This window comes from Mustela putorius, unplaced genomic scaffold (genome assembly GCF_011764305.1).
Source record: "Mustela putorius furo isolate JIRA1106 unplaced genomic scaffold, ASM1176430v1.1 tig00003845_pilon_pilon_pilon, whole genome shotgun sequence".
Lineage (NCBI taxonomy): Eukaryota > Metazoa > Chordata > Mammalia > Carnivora > Mustelidae > Mustela > Mustela putorius.
The window spans coordinates 88,646,980-88,660,033 of NW_025421998.1; the positions used below are offsets into that span (position 1 = coordinate 88,646,980).

Consider the following 13,054-nt stretch of genomic DNA (forward strand, 5'->3'; position numbering starts at 1 on the left):
CTGTTAAGTGGTAGAACGAATAGGGGTTTGTATATGTTCTCTGCAAGGGTCTGTATATGTAAGATATACATCTTTTCCCATGGGAAATTAGTTTTGAATTCCTGAGGAGGTTGTGACTACATACTGCTGTTGTGGCCCTCTGGCACCATTCAGTGATGAACTGTATCTATTTCCAAATCACTCTGCCAGAAAGGGCAAAACTAGAGGACACTATGATATATCACAATATTTCACAAATAAGTTCTATTAAATAGGTACCAAACTACAGACCCGAAGAGATGTAAGACTATGATGGCTTTAACAAGATACAGATGTGTGTGTCTCTCTCCCTGTAAGTGTCCGGTGGTCAGTGAGGGACTGGCATTCACGTTCCTTCTACCTTGTTTTTCTGTCAACCTTGGCTTTTGCCTCATAGTCCATGATGGCTGCTCTACCTCCCACAGTCACACCCAAATTCTAGTCATCAAGAAGGGAGAAGGGCGAAAGGAGGGCACAGTTGGTTATAATTTTTAGTTTAAAGAAACCACAGCTTTTGATTTCCAGCCAAGATGGAGTAACAAACTAGATTTATAATCTCTACTCAAACAACAACAGAAACAAAACATATTAAATGATAAATGATGGTTTTCAAGATGGTGGACGTGGGTGACAAAGGGATCCCTGAGAGACAGGAAACAAGTGAGTGAGTTGCCCCAGGCCATGGTGCCAGATGGGGCAATCCAGAGTTGAGGGTTGGGCTGCGAGTCCCAGGAGCCCAGGTAGTTAGGGTTCAGAGGCAAAGTATGGCAGAGGACGGTGCTGCGCGGACACCACTCCAGAGATCTGCAGAGGGTTCCCCTTCCCTGGGTCTCCTCTCAGCCCTGATTACTGCATGTAGGTAAGGAAACCAGCCAAGGCCTGGGAAAGAATCACCTAAGCATCGCAGAAAGACAATTCTCAAGTGCTCAGTCAGGAATTAGCTCCTCTACCCACTAGCCAGAGCAGAAAATCTTCCAATTCGTGGGTAGAATTCTGGTAGAATTCTCACGGAGTCTGACTTCAGTGAGGCAAAATGAGCCCTAGGTTAAACACTGCTCTGGTCTGACCAAAGCTTAAAATAAGACATAAAAGGATCAAATTGTTTCCAAATGGAATGGGATGAATGAAAAATATCAAGTCCTGATCCCTGGAATCTATCAGTGTTACCTTATTTGGAAAAATGATCTTTGCAGACGTTACATGACATTTAAGAATGCTGAGATGAAGAGATCAACCTGGATTCTCCAGGTGGACCGGAATGCCATCTCAAATGTTCTTTTAAGAAGGAGGCAAAGAGGACACCTGGGTGGCTCAGTCAGTGAAGCACCCAACTCTTGGTTTCTGCCCAGGTCATGATCTTAGGGCCGTGAGATCCAGTCCTGTGTTTGGCTCCACGCTTAGTGGGGAGTCTGCTTGGGGATTCTCTCCCTCTGCCCCTCCCCCTGCTCGTGAGTTCTCTCTCTCTCTCTCTCTCTCTCTCCCTCTCTCGTAAATAAATAAATCTTTAGGAAAAAAAAAAAAAAGAGGAGGAGGAAGCAAAGAGATTAGATTCACACAGAGGAGAAAGCAATGGGAAGAAGACAGAACCAGCAATTGGAGTGATATGGCCAATGTTGAGTGCCACCAGAAGCTGGAAAGGCAAGGAAAGATTCTCGCTTAGAGCCCCTGGAGATATCCTGCTGACAGTTTGGTTTCAGACTTCTGGCCCCCACAACTGTGAAAGAATAAATGCCTATGTTTCAAGCCACTAAGTTTGGGATAATCTGTTATAGTGGCACCAGGAGAATACTACACCAAGTAGCTTAACCATACTCCATAACGAGACTCAAGAATATTTATAGGATTACAAAATTATTCAGCACATAATGAGATAAAATTCACAGTGTTTAACATCCAATCAAAAGTGAACAGGCATGCAAAAGAGTTGGGGGGGGGAGAAAGACAACACATAATGAGAAGAAAAATCAATCAATTCAACTGACCCAGAAAAGACACAAATGGAAAACTCGCAGCCCCACTCCCTTTCTTTTTCAGATCAGGACCTGATGCTGCTGAGGATACAGCTAACATCCAAGCTCTATTACCAAAGGATGAAATGGAGAACGTTGGCAGACAGCTGGCAGTCCCAGCCATCGTAGTAAAAATCTTGTCTCACCCGTTGTATTAGTCAGGGTTTTATAGTTGCAAACAACTGAAACAGATGTGGTCGATTTAAGCAGAAAAAGTAATGAATAAAAGGATATTGTGTATTTCACAGACTACAGAACCAGCCTTAGAAATCGAGCAGGAACAAATGAGGCCTGGCCGCAGTCAGGACCGCAGCCAAGATCTTGCTCCAGAGCCCATCGAGGGAGGACAGTGCTGGATGCCACAGCCTGCACTCTGGAGGCACAAGTCACAGGTGCAGCGGCTGCCCCTAGGAAGTTGGAACTGATGACACTGCTGTTGCCAACCACCAGCAAGGATGCGCCTCACCTCTCCTTCTTTGTATCCCTAGCTCTAGGCTGCCGAGCATGCGTCTGACTGACAGTGTCTAGGTCGCAGTGTGAGCTCCAAGTGCAAGCGAGGTTGGGAGAGTGTCTTCAGTCTGCGACGGGAAGCAAGTTTTCCCTTGCATCCAGATGTACAGGAAAATAGGTCTTCTCAAAACTGGGAGTGTGCAGAATGTGAACAGCCTAATAATAATAGTGATGAAGATGATGATGATGATGATGATAGTAATTGACAAGGATCCATTCCATGCCTTCAGGTCTACCAATGTTAGTAAGCCATGAGAACAGGGCAACGGGGAGATCTTGGCATTAGTGACCCATCTTCTACTCTTAAGGACCTAGTTTTGCCACTCATCTAAGCTCTTCTTTGCGTCTCATTAGTAAAGAATACTTTGTAGTCAGATATATTTGAGAATTATGAGATCATTAGGAAGTAAATCATCTAAATCTGTGTCACTAACTTCCTACTTTGGCTAAATTTTTTTTTAACTAATGTTTGTTCCTTTATGGACATTCTATTGGCTACCTATTTTTGTGTCCAAGAGAAGGAAAAATAAAATCTAAAAGGGTGGCAGGTAGTTAAATGTACTGTTCTTTCCTTTGCACTTTGGTATTTAGTGTAGGGAATGACTTTGACCCTGTTTAAGCCCTGACCAGCTTGCTTCCTGGATGAATTAAGTCCTTGATCTGTGATGATTCTTAAGCAGGCCCTCTCATTCTCCTTGATTGAAGGGAAGTGTTAGATTAGAGAATATCTGGCTGGAAAGGCCAGTGTTTTGGACAGCTGCATTACTATGATTGAAGAGTGATGGAAGACCTCTACGTTGTCTCTATTGCTTTATCCTTTGACGTTAATTCCTTGGACCCTTTCCACAAGGCTCTCATTAAAATACAAAATCACATAAGTGACAACATATAAAACAGTTGTCACTTTGGATACCTTCAAGGAGTGAATTTTTCTAGTAGTAACTAACACGTCTTTATGCACAATTCATCCCATCATTCCTCACAAAAGCCCTGTCATAGGGTGATCTTATGCTGTTCCTTTTCTCCGGATGAGCAAAGTGAGGGACAGAGAAGTCAATAACTTGCCCAAGGTTGCACAGATACTAAGTGGTTTAGCTGGGATTCAACCCCCCCTGTGCCCATCCCCAACACCCACCTTTTAGCCCATGTCCTTTGCTGCTTATCTTCTAGGCGAGCAGTGACAGAAATAGGACACAGAGCTGGTAAATGCTGACATAAGGGAGGGGGGAGCCCAGGTCCAGTGCATGGCACATAGCCCATGGAAGGCAGGCCTAAGTCCAGGTAGGAACTCTTCTGAAGGGACACAGAGGAAGGATTTGGAGGGCTGGTGCAACATACATCGCCCTTTGGCCAAGGGCTGTCCTTCTTCCTGGCTAGTGGACCTTAACCCTTTGATGCAGACTTGCTCTGACTTCAGGGCTCTGCCTTCTATCAATTACCTTCATACCTAATAAAATTGGCAGACTTTGTCTGCCACCTTGAGATCCAAGGATACAGTGGAGGTAAGAGAGCAGTATCAAGAGGATACACGAGTGATCCTTAAGGAGATAAGGAAAATCATTTGCTACCTATGGAAAGCAAAGTCAGCAATATGCATAACGGTGGGGCAAGCTCCTGAGGACAGAGGATGAAAGCTGTTGGTGCCATTGCTAGCTATGTCTAGATGTCTGGATGGAGAATCCAACTGGGGGATTATGTCTCTGGAAGGTGAGCTCTGTGAAACATAAGCCCCAGAGCCTTCTTGCTGGAGAGACAGATTCACAAATCTCCACAAATTAATATTCATAAGCCCAAATATTCACAGATGTGAAGCCACAAATGTTACCACTGCTGCTTCTGCTAGGGAATTTACTAGCCCGAAAGTTAATAATGACATTTAGTTCTGGGGGCAATCCTTTCACAGAGAAGGTCAGACTCCAAACCAGGATTCCAATCTCATCCTGATTCTCTCTCTGTCCCCCCCTCCCTCTCTCTTTCTCCAGCACCCACAGTGTCTGATTCTAAATATAATTCAAGTAACCAGAAACATTGGATGATAAGTAAGGGGGAACTAAAACAAAAGAGCATCAAGCAATCCTTTGGTTTTTCCCAACAGATCAGACAATGGTGGAGAAATACAGAAAAGCTTCTGCCAAATCCATCACGCCATGACTCTAGTTTCCCAATTCTTTCATCATCAGAAGAGAGTCGGTCGGGTACTATCAGCAGAAATAGGCTTTACAAGTAGTCATGCAAACACCGCACTGTGATTTAAGCCTCTTAAAAAACCCAGACTTACGGCACTTAGACTGATAACAGATTCTATCTCCAAAACGTCTTCTCTCTGGCATCCTGTCTTTTGAAGAAGCGCAGAAACTCGTAATGTGGTGTAGTCTATTTATAAATTTCTGGCCTTATTCATCTTCCAGAATAAGAAAAAAATTAAAACATTGACTGGTTAATACCATAATTAGGAACAACACAAGTTACAAAATAGCAAAGTGGAAGGTAATTTGGGGATTAAAATAGACTTTTGGCTTTCAAGATTCATAAGATTTTGTGTGCAGACAGGCTGGCATTCGTGCGAGGGTGGGTGGGGAGGGGAGACTTGCAGATTTAGAGTGCATAATCCCAAAGGAAAGCCATTCTTTTTTTTTTTTTAAATGTTGGTGAGATTTGCAGGATTTAAATTCTTTTTATTTTAATTTTTTAATTTTTAATTTTTATAAACATATAATGTATCATTAGCCCCAGGGGTACAGGTCTGTGAATCGCCAGGTTTATGCACTTCACAGCACTCACCACAGCACATACCCTCCCCAATGTCCATAACCCTACTGCATGATTTAAATTCTTATTTTATTAATGTTTTATAGGAAGTGTGGAGAGTAAAGACAAGGATGGAGTAAGGGAAAGGAAGAAAAGCATCCTTTAAGTTCCTTGATCTACTGAAGAATGTGCTGGAATAGGAAAGTTCAGTAAAAGTATCATGTCCCTATTACCAGGGGGTGCTTAGTGGAAAGATGCGACAGGGACAGGGCAGCTCTTTAGGTGTGGTAGAAGTGACTGCCAACAGAAAATTAACCATACACCATGCAATGTAGCTGCTACACAGTTGGGCAGATGAAAAGTTGCATCTCCAGAATGTACTTCCTGGCACATGAGTAGGAATATGTATACCCCTTCTCTGGCCTGAGTGTTCTTCCTCCCCAGTAGGGAAGGGCAACCCTACATACCATGCAGGGATGGTAAAACTGTTGGGCAAGATTTGTTAAGAAGAGAAAGGTTTTTTGGTTTTTGTTGTTGTTTGTTTGTTTGTTTTTGCTGGTGGTTGATTAACCAGAGTGACTTCTTCGACTTTGGGGCTACTGCGTTGTATCCTGGAGATAACATAATCTATACCCAAAACTCTTAAAAGGCATGGGAGAGTGAAGACAAGGCCTCTTTAGGATATAGACTAGTAGGAAGAGTACTATGTGGGTTCTTATCTCAGGGTAAGGGCACAAAACAGCTAATTCTATACCACCACAAATGAACTGCCACAGATAAATGAGACCTTGGCCTTTTCCATTCACATAAAACCCCTAATTTCCTAGCTTATACTACTAAATCTAAGGTCAGCTTAATCACAGGTTGGGATACTATTACTGTGTTTCCACAGTTAAGGTGAGAAGCTATATATATATATTTTTTTTTTTGAGAAGCTATATTCTTAATAGGTCCCCCCCCCCAGCCCAAAACTAAATGGATTTGAATAAGATGAAAGCCTAAAAACTAGGGACTCTTTTCATTGTTTTGTTGGGGGCAACCCTTAAAACTTTTACCACCATTTTTTTTTAACTTACAAAATTGTAAGGGATGAAATGGACAAGAAGTCATTACACGAATTATAGAAATAGTCAACATTTATCTTATTTTATCATTGAGCAAAGACAGCTAAAGGGGGTAAGTTCTTTTAAGAAGAACCTAAATGTGTTTAAAGTGAAATACTACACTAGCCTTTTTTCCCCTGAATTGGGAAAAAAAAAGGGATATATGGAACTGAACAAGTTGGGAAGGAATGTGTTCATTAAACAAACACCCACCATTTGTGTAACAGTTCTGTCAGAGTGGAGTAAGGCAGGGATCGCTGGTTTATCTTTGACAGTGATCTCATGTTTTAGGTACCTACAGTGACATTATATAGCTGGCTGATGGCTGGGTATAGTGAGTGGATATAAGTTTTACTTTGAATTCACAGTAAATGATAACAAGCACAGGTTTAGCATTTTACTTCTGTACCCAAATCATCCATTGCTCTGAAGCGTGCACTTTGGGGGAGAAAGTTGGATTCTTCCATAACTTCTTTGTGAGTCTGCACCAACCCAAGAGGTGGTTTTCTTAGTAGAGAAAAATACTCAATATTAAATAGGAAACTGACATCTTGAAAACATTTTACAGTGGTGACAGGTGTTTTGATTCAGGAATAGGCTCTTTAATACATCAAAAGCATATTCTCTCCCTTTTATTTTGTTTTTTAAAAGATTTTATTTATTTATTTGACAGAGAGATAGCACAAGTAGGCAGAGCAGCAGGCAGAGGGAGGAGAAGCAGGCTCTCTGCAGAGCAGGGAGCCTGATACAGGACTTGATCCCAGGACCCTGGAATCATCACCTGAGCCGAAGGCAACCTCTTAACCGACTGAGCCACCCAGGTGCCCTCTCTCCCCCACTTTTAAAGATTTATTTTTTTAAGTAATCTCTACACTCAACTCACAACCAGAGATCAAAAGTTGCACGCTATACCAACTGAACCAACCAGATGCCCCTGCACATTATCCCGTTAGGCATTACCTTTTGCTTTTTTTTTTTTTTTTCTTTAAGATTTTATTTACTTATTTGACAGAGAGAGAGCACAAGCAGGGGGAGCGGCAGGCAGAGGAAGAAGTAGGCTCCCTGCTGAGTAGGGAGTCCAACTCTGACTCCAGGACGCAATCCCAGGCCCCAGGATCAAGACCTGAGCCAAAGGCAGACACTTAACAGACTGAGCCATCCAGGTACCCCAGAAGCATTATTTAAATATAAAAAATTATATTTTTTGGCTTGAAGTAGTGCTTCCTTCTATATTTGAAGGTTTTCTTGGTAGATATTACTGCCTCTTCCAATATTTCTTCGAAATTCCTCCCTACCTAGATTTTTCTTAGAGGCTGTCTTAGAAGCCCCTTCTGCTAAGAAATAGCCCAGTGGCTGAGACTTTGGAGGATGCAGAACTGAGAATTCTAGGTGAGCACAGATAACCTGGATTGGGATTGGGAGGTTTGAGTTCAGCCCTGCCATGCTTAATTCACTGGGCTAAAACGTATCTCCTCGCCTTCCAGCAGTTTCCTGTAAGCTGCTATCTCAATGCCAAGAGCCATTTTGCCATTGACCAAGTCCCGGTATTACTGAAAGGGGCCGGCCCTCTCACACTCTCGGTGTTCCTGAGATCGCCCCCCCAGCTGCCCAGTGCTATCCCGGTAGGTAGATACGTCTGCGCTTTGCCGCCCCTCCGGCTCCAGCGCCTGCCTCTCCAGCGATTCCTTGGCCCCAGTCCCCATCGGGCATGCCGTGCCTGTGCCGTGCCTGCAGCTAGCGACGGCGCCTGTGGTCCCGAAAGCCGCAGTGCCTGCTAGTTCAGGTTGGCAAACTTGGACTTGTACACTCCTCCACTGTCCCAGCAGCCAGGGACTCACACTGAGCGCAGATCTCGCCCCATGCGGAGCTCAGGTCTGGTTTGGCCATGGCCATGTCCACCTCCACAATGGCCTGCAATGACGCCTGCCGCGTGGCCAGCGGCTTGGCCACCTCCGCCTCTTACACCCGGCGCACGAAGGCCAGCCAGTTCAGCAGAGACTCCAGCTTCTTCTTCAGGTCCAGGAGGGCCACCCAGGCGCCATCCACGTTACGCTCAACGGGCCCGACACTCTCGCCTCTTCCAAGTGTGACTGCAGCAGCCGCACCTCTTTCCCCAGGCCGTGGAAGCAGCGAGGCCTGCGCATGCGCCGAGCGCGCCTCCGCCTGCTGCGCACGCAGCTGGCGCCGGAAGAGCCCGTGACACGCGACGGGCCTGTGTGGCGCTTCCCCAGCGCCACCACCTCGGCTTGGCGCGCGCTTTTCTGTCTCTGGCGGGTGCACCTCCGCGGGGAAAGTGGCCCTCAGGTCTTCCAACTGCTCCTTCCATGGACGCGGATGATCCTGGGTTCGTCGGTGTGCACAGCCGCCTGTGAACGCCGCAGGGCCTCTGGTGGAGGCCAGGCTCAAACCCAGGCCCAGACGGAGCGTCGAGGCCGCACCGCCGCGGGGCAGGGACTTCGAGCCGCCGTGGCCCCCAGCGCTGGAGCGTCGCGAGGACAGGCGAGGGCCACCTCCGAACACCTCGTGGTAGCAGGAGGCGCCGCCCAGGTAATGGACCCTTTACAGCTTCCTTCTGCTTGCTCACCGGCTGTTCTCTCCTGTCTGTCTGTCTGTCTGTCTCCCTCTCTCTCGTTGGGAGCTCTTGCCAGCCCTGAAGCTTTGCTCTGTCGTTTTCACGCCAGTTCCCTCTCTTCCTCTCCTTCGCTTCACCACTGGCCCTTGCTCCCGGACTGTAATCACACTCAAGTTCCTCTTATCCAAAACTAGCCAACCAAACAAGAAACCAACCCGACAGACACACACACAACCACACACACAGACACACAACCACTTTCCCTCCATTCTGCTGGCCCCTCTAAGCAAGTGCCTCCCCTATTTCCATCCATCACAGAGCTTCTTTAAAAAGTCCTCTTTGTCAACTGCTTCCATCGGGATACCACTCCCTTGTTCCTTAATTGTAAACTGGCTTCCGCTCTTACCACTCGGTGATTTTTTAAAGGTCACTAGTCACCTGGTTACCAAATGCAGTGTTCCTTTTTATCCTTTATTTTGCCTAATCCCTTTATATGATTGACCCTGTTCCCTCATCCTAATCACCTCCCCCACGCCTGTGAAGTTCTCACCTCCTTAGGCTTCCCTGATAATAATTTCTCACCTCTCCTTTTATCCCTGTGTCTCCTTGTCTTCTGTTCCAGATTGAAATATGTTTCCCCTTAGAAGCTGTCCTTGGCCCTCTACTCCATCCTCACTTCTGTGTGGTTTCTTGGGGAGCCCATTCAGTCCCATGGCTTTACTTCTTCCTTGTTGGTGACTCATTTCTGAAAGCCTGTCTCTAGTCCTGACAGCTCCTCTTTGGAAATTTCCACCCATCTACCAGGGTGTTGCTCTTAGCAGACTCAAATCCAAGTCAGTATTTCCCTTCCTGAACATTTACTTCTTCCCATTTCTGTTAATTAAGATCTTTCCCATTTCGCCAGCTCAAAACTTTGCTAGAATCTTTAATTCCACCCTTTCTTCTCTGTCCCACATCTGAGTAGCGGTCAAGTTCTATTAATTTTGTTTGAAACATGTTTCTTTTGTGTTCATTCTTTCCTTTTTATTCCTGCTCATACCTGCTAGTTCAAGACCTGGCTTCCTTCCACTTCCTTTAAGGATAGTCACCTACTAAGGTGTTGCTGCTTCCCGTCCTACTCTCCTGAGCTGCCCCTTATACTCTGATACAGCACTACCATGTTAATTCCTGAAGCACCCTTCGAAGCTGGTTATTTCCCTGCTCAGACACTTTTACTGGCTCCCTCATACCTAACGCATGAAGACTCAGATGCACACAACACAAGTAGGACCCTCTACCTCTAGCTCCAAACTACCTCTCCAGTTTTATTTCCCATGAGGTTTCCCCGCACCACCAGTTTTGACTTTGAACACCAACATATAAGCACATGCTGTAGTTTTATGTCCAACAGCAAGACACAAAAACTCTAACTCAAAAATGACAATAGTGACCATATTTGTTTATGATTTAGTTGATAACTGAGCTTATTGATTATATGCCATATATAAAAAATTATGACAAGTTCCGAAGCAGGTTGGGCCCTGGGGCAGAAAGGTCTCCACTGTGATTCTGCTACTTTGTAATTCTGTCCACGGAAATGAGTTCACCTTTGCTAATGATCTCCTCCTCTTTGGAGCTCACACTGCACTGATCACAGTGTGCTTTGTGTTATAATTACCCCTTACCTGTCTTATTCCTGCTGGGATAAGATAATGAATTATACCCTTCTCCCTGTTTGAGAGGGAGGAGTGGCAGATAAGATCAAAACAATACTTTTTTATTGATAAAACTGGTTCTGAAGAAAGGTGCCTTGTTGTGCTGCAACAGTAGGCTCCCTAAGAGGGACATACCAGAATTTGACAGACTCCTCTGCAGTCACAGGTGGGGTTAGAGCACACTGGGCTCCTGTAGTTGGTGGAGCAGAGCATGCCCATCCCTGGCAGATCATGCCCATCCCTGGCAGATCTTTGTAAGTTCCATCCAGGAACTCGCTCCTCCACAGGGAGGGGTAAGGCATGGGAGAACAGCACAGGGGTGTTTAGGAAAGAACATCTCTTCTAGATATAATAGAAGAGGTCAGAATCCTTTCTGATAAAACTGTGGACTTCTGACGTCAGGGACTATATTTTGTATACATCTTTTTGGTGACAGATGCTTAATAATGTCAGATAATTAAATTATATACCATAATTATTACTATAAGTTATGTATATAACTTATTATATATACTTGTTATTATATACCATCACATTAGCATATAATACATTTGATACAATGTTATACCATAGATTTAGAACATACTATGCAGTTATATAAATAAATTACTTTTATTTGAATTACTTTTATTTGAATTTGACAAATTCAAAAGGCTGCCAGTGTGTAGTACTGGCTTTACCAGAGATTTACAGAGGAGAAGCTCGTTTTTGCACAGGAGAACAAATTATTCTTGGGCCTACATAGCATGGGGAGAGACACATAGAGAAAATGAACACAGTTCTAGTTTCTTTGCATGTCCAAAGGTAATGCTCAAATAAAACAGTGTTTCCCATAAAGAATAATTTCTTAAAATCCTATCCAAGCTGCTAGATTTTTATTTCCTTTCAGAATTCATGAGAAAACATACTCATTTTATTTTTCAAGAGTGAATCATTTTGTACCACCCAGAAACTTCATGTGATGCCCGCCATCTGGATCTGTAGAAAATTAGTGTTTTGAGAGTCACTGTTTTCAATTTTCATTAAGATATTTGGTGTCAAGTAGATGCAGCACAAGTGTTTCTCTTTGAAGTGCCTCAGTATTGATGCATCACCTCCTCATAGCACATAATTCAAAATTTATACGCCTTCGTTTATTTGGAGGGGTCTTGATAGAAAAATACACTAACAAATGCCATCCAGGATATTCGAATAACTGAGTTTGGGTGGGTGAAATATTGACATAAACCTTAGAACTTAAACTTGGGTAGTAATACCATATATGCCTATAATCTGACGAGTGTGTGTGTGTCGTGCAGGACACTTATTTGGATAACAGTCAAACACTCCTAAAGGAATGGTATTTCTCTCTGTGTGTGTGTAGGTAGAACTTAGTGCTCTTAGGGGAAATAAATGTATACACTTATTCTAAGTGCTGTGGGGTCCTTGGGATTGCCCTGGGACTTAATTTAACACATTATCCTATTACCTATTCTAAGAGACTTGAAAGTTGAGTGTGGAACTTTTGGTAAAATGTTATGGCTACCTGAGACCATTCTGGGAGGTAGATAAATACCAAGCCCCTCAGAGGAAACCGCTGAGTAATAAGGAATGTCTGTTGAGATAAGACAGTGTTTGTGGGCATTGTGCTTCTTCCCTTGGGGTACATGGGGTGGGGGAGTGAGCTTCTTATGGGGGAAGTGCAGTGTGCAAACCTGGACGCTCTCTACAGTCTTCTGAAAGAGCTCAGTGCACTGGTGGTTCCTGAGAGCCCAGCTGCGGTCCAGGTTCTGAGGGGTTTCAGAAGTCCTGCGGCAGTAACTTATGAAGAAATGTCTTGGGAAGCTGATGAAGATGACTACTAAAAGGAAAAAATCCACAAAGATGCTGACTTAGAAACCTGGAAAAGCTACTCATACCTGAAATCCCAGGAAGGAAAGGGATGACCAGATACAGTGTCATATATTTTTAAAAAGTCCTTTGTGAGAGGCTTTTGGCTTCCTGCATACAGTGCCTTCCATAGGAAATGTAATGTAAGTCCTTGTCTTCTGTGTGCCTCATAGAGGAAAAGGAGTGAAGACAGGGGTCACTTTCTGCCATAAGAACCATCTCCATGAACATCAAAAACCTGAAACAAACATCTCCCTTAAATGGAGAGAATTGTAACTGGATTATGATAGATGAAGTCCCCAAATCTCTTAATGGAGGCATAAGATCAGTGAAAGCCGAGGAGGGCAGTCTCAAATTCCAGTTTAGAATGTGACCCTTCCAAAGAAGATAGCACATTTATGTACTACTTAAAGCTCTTGCACAGATACATATGTACATGTGGGTACAGAGCTGTAGAAAAATTCAGCCCGCTAGATGCACACCTCAGCTCCTTCCACTGCCCTCATGCTACTCCACATTCTACCTACTCCC

General features: G+C 44.3%; 1 pseudogene; it reads right to left on the minus strand.

Annotated features, from left to right (window-relative positions):
• Positions 1-7,583: 7,583 nt before the first annotated feature.
• Positions 7,584-10,956, minus strand: LOC101677524 (annotated as a pseudogene).
• Positions 10,957-13,054: the final 2,098 nt, after the last annotated feature.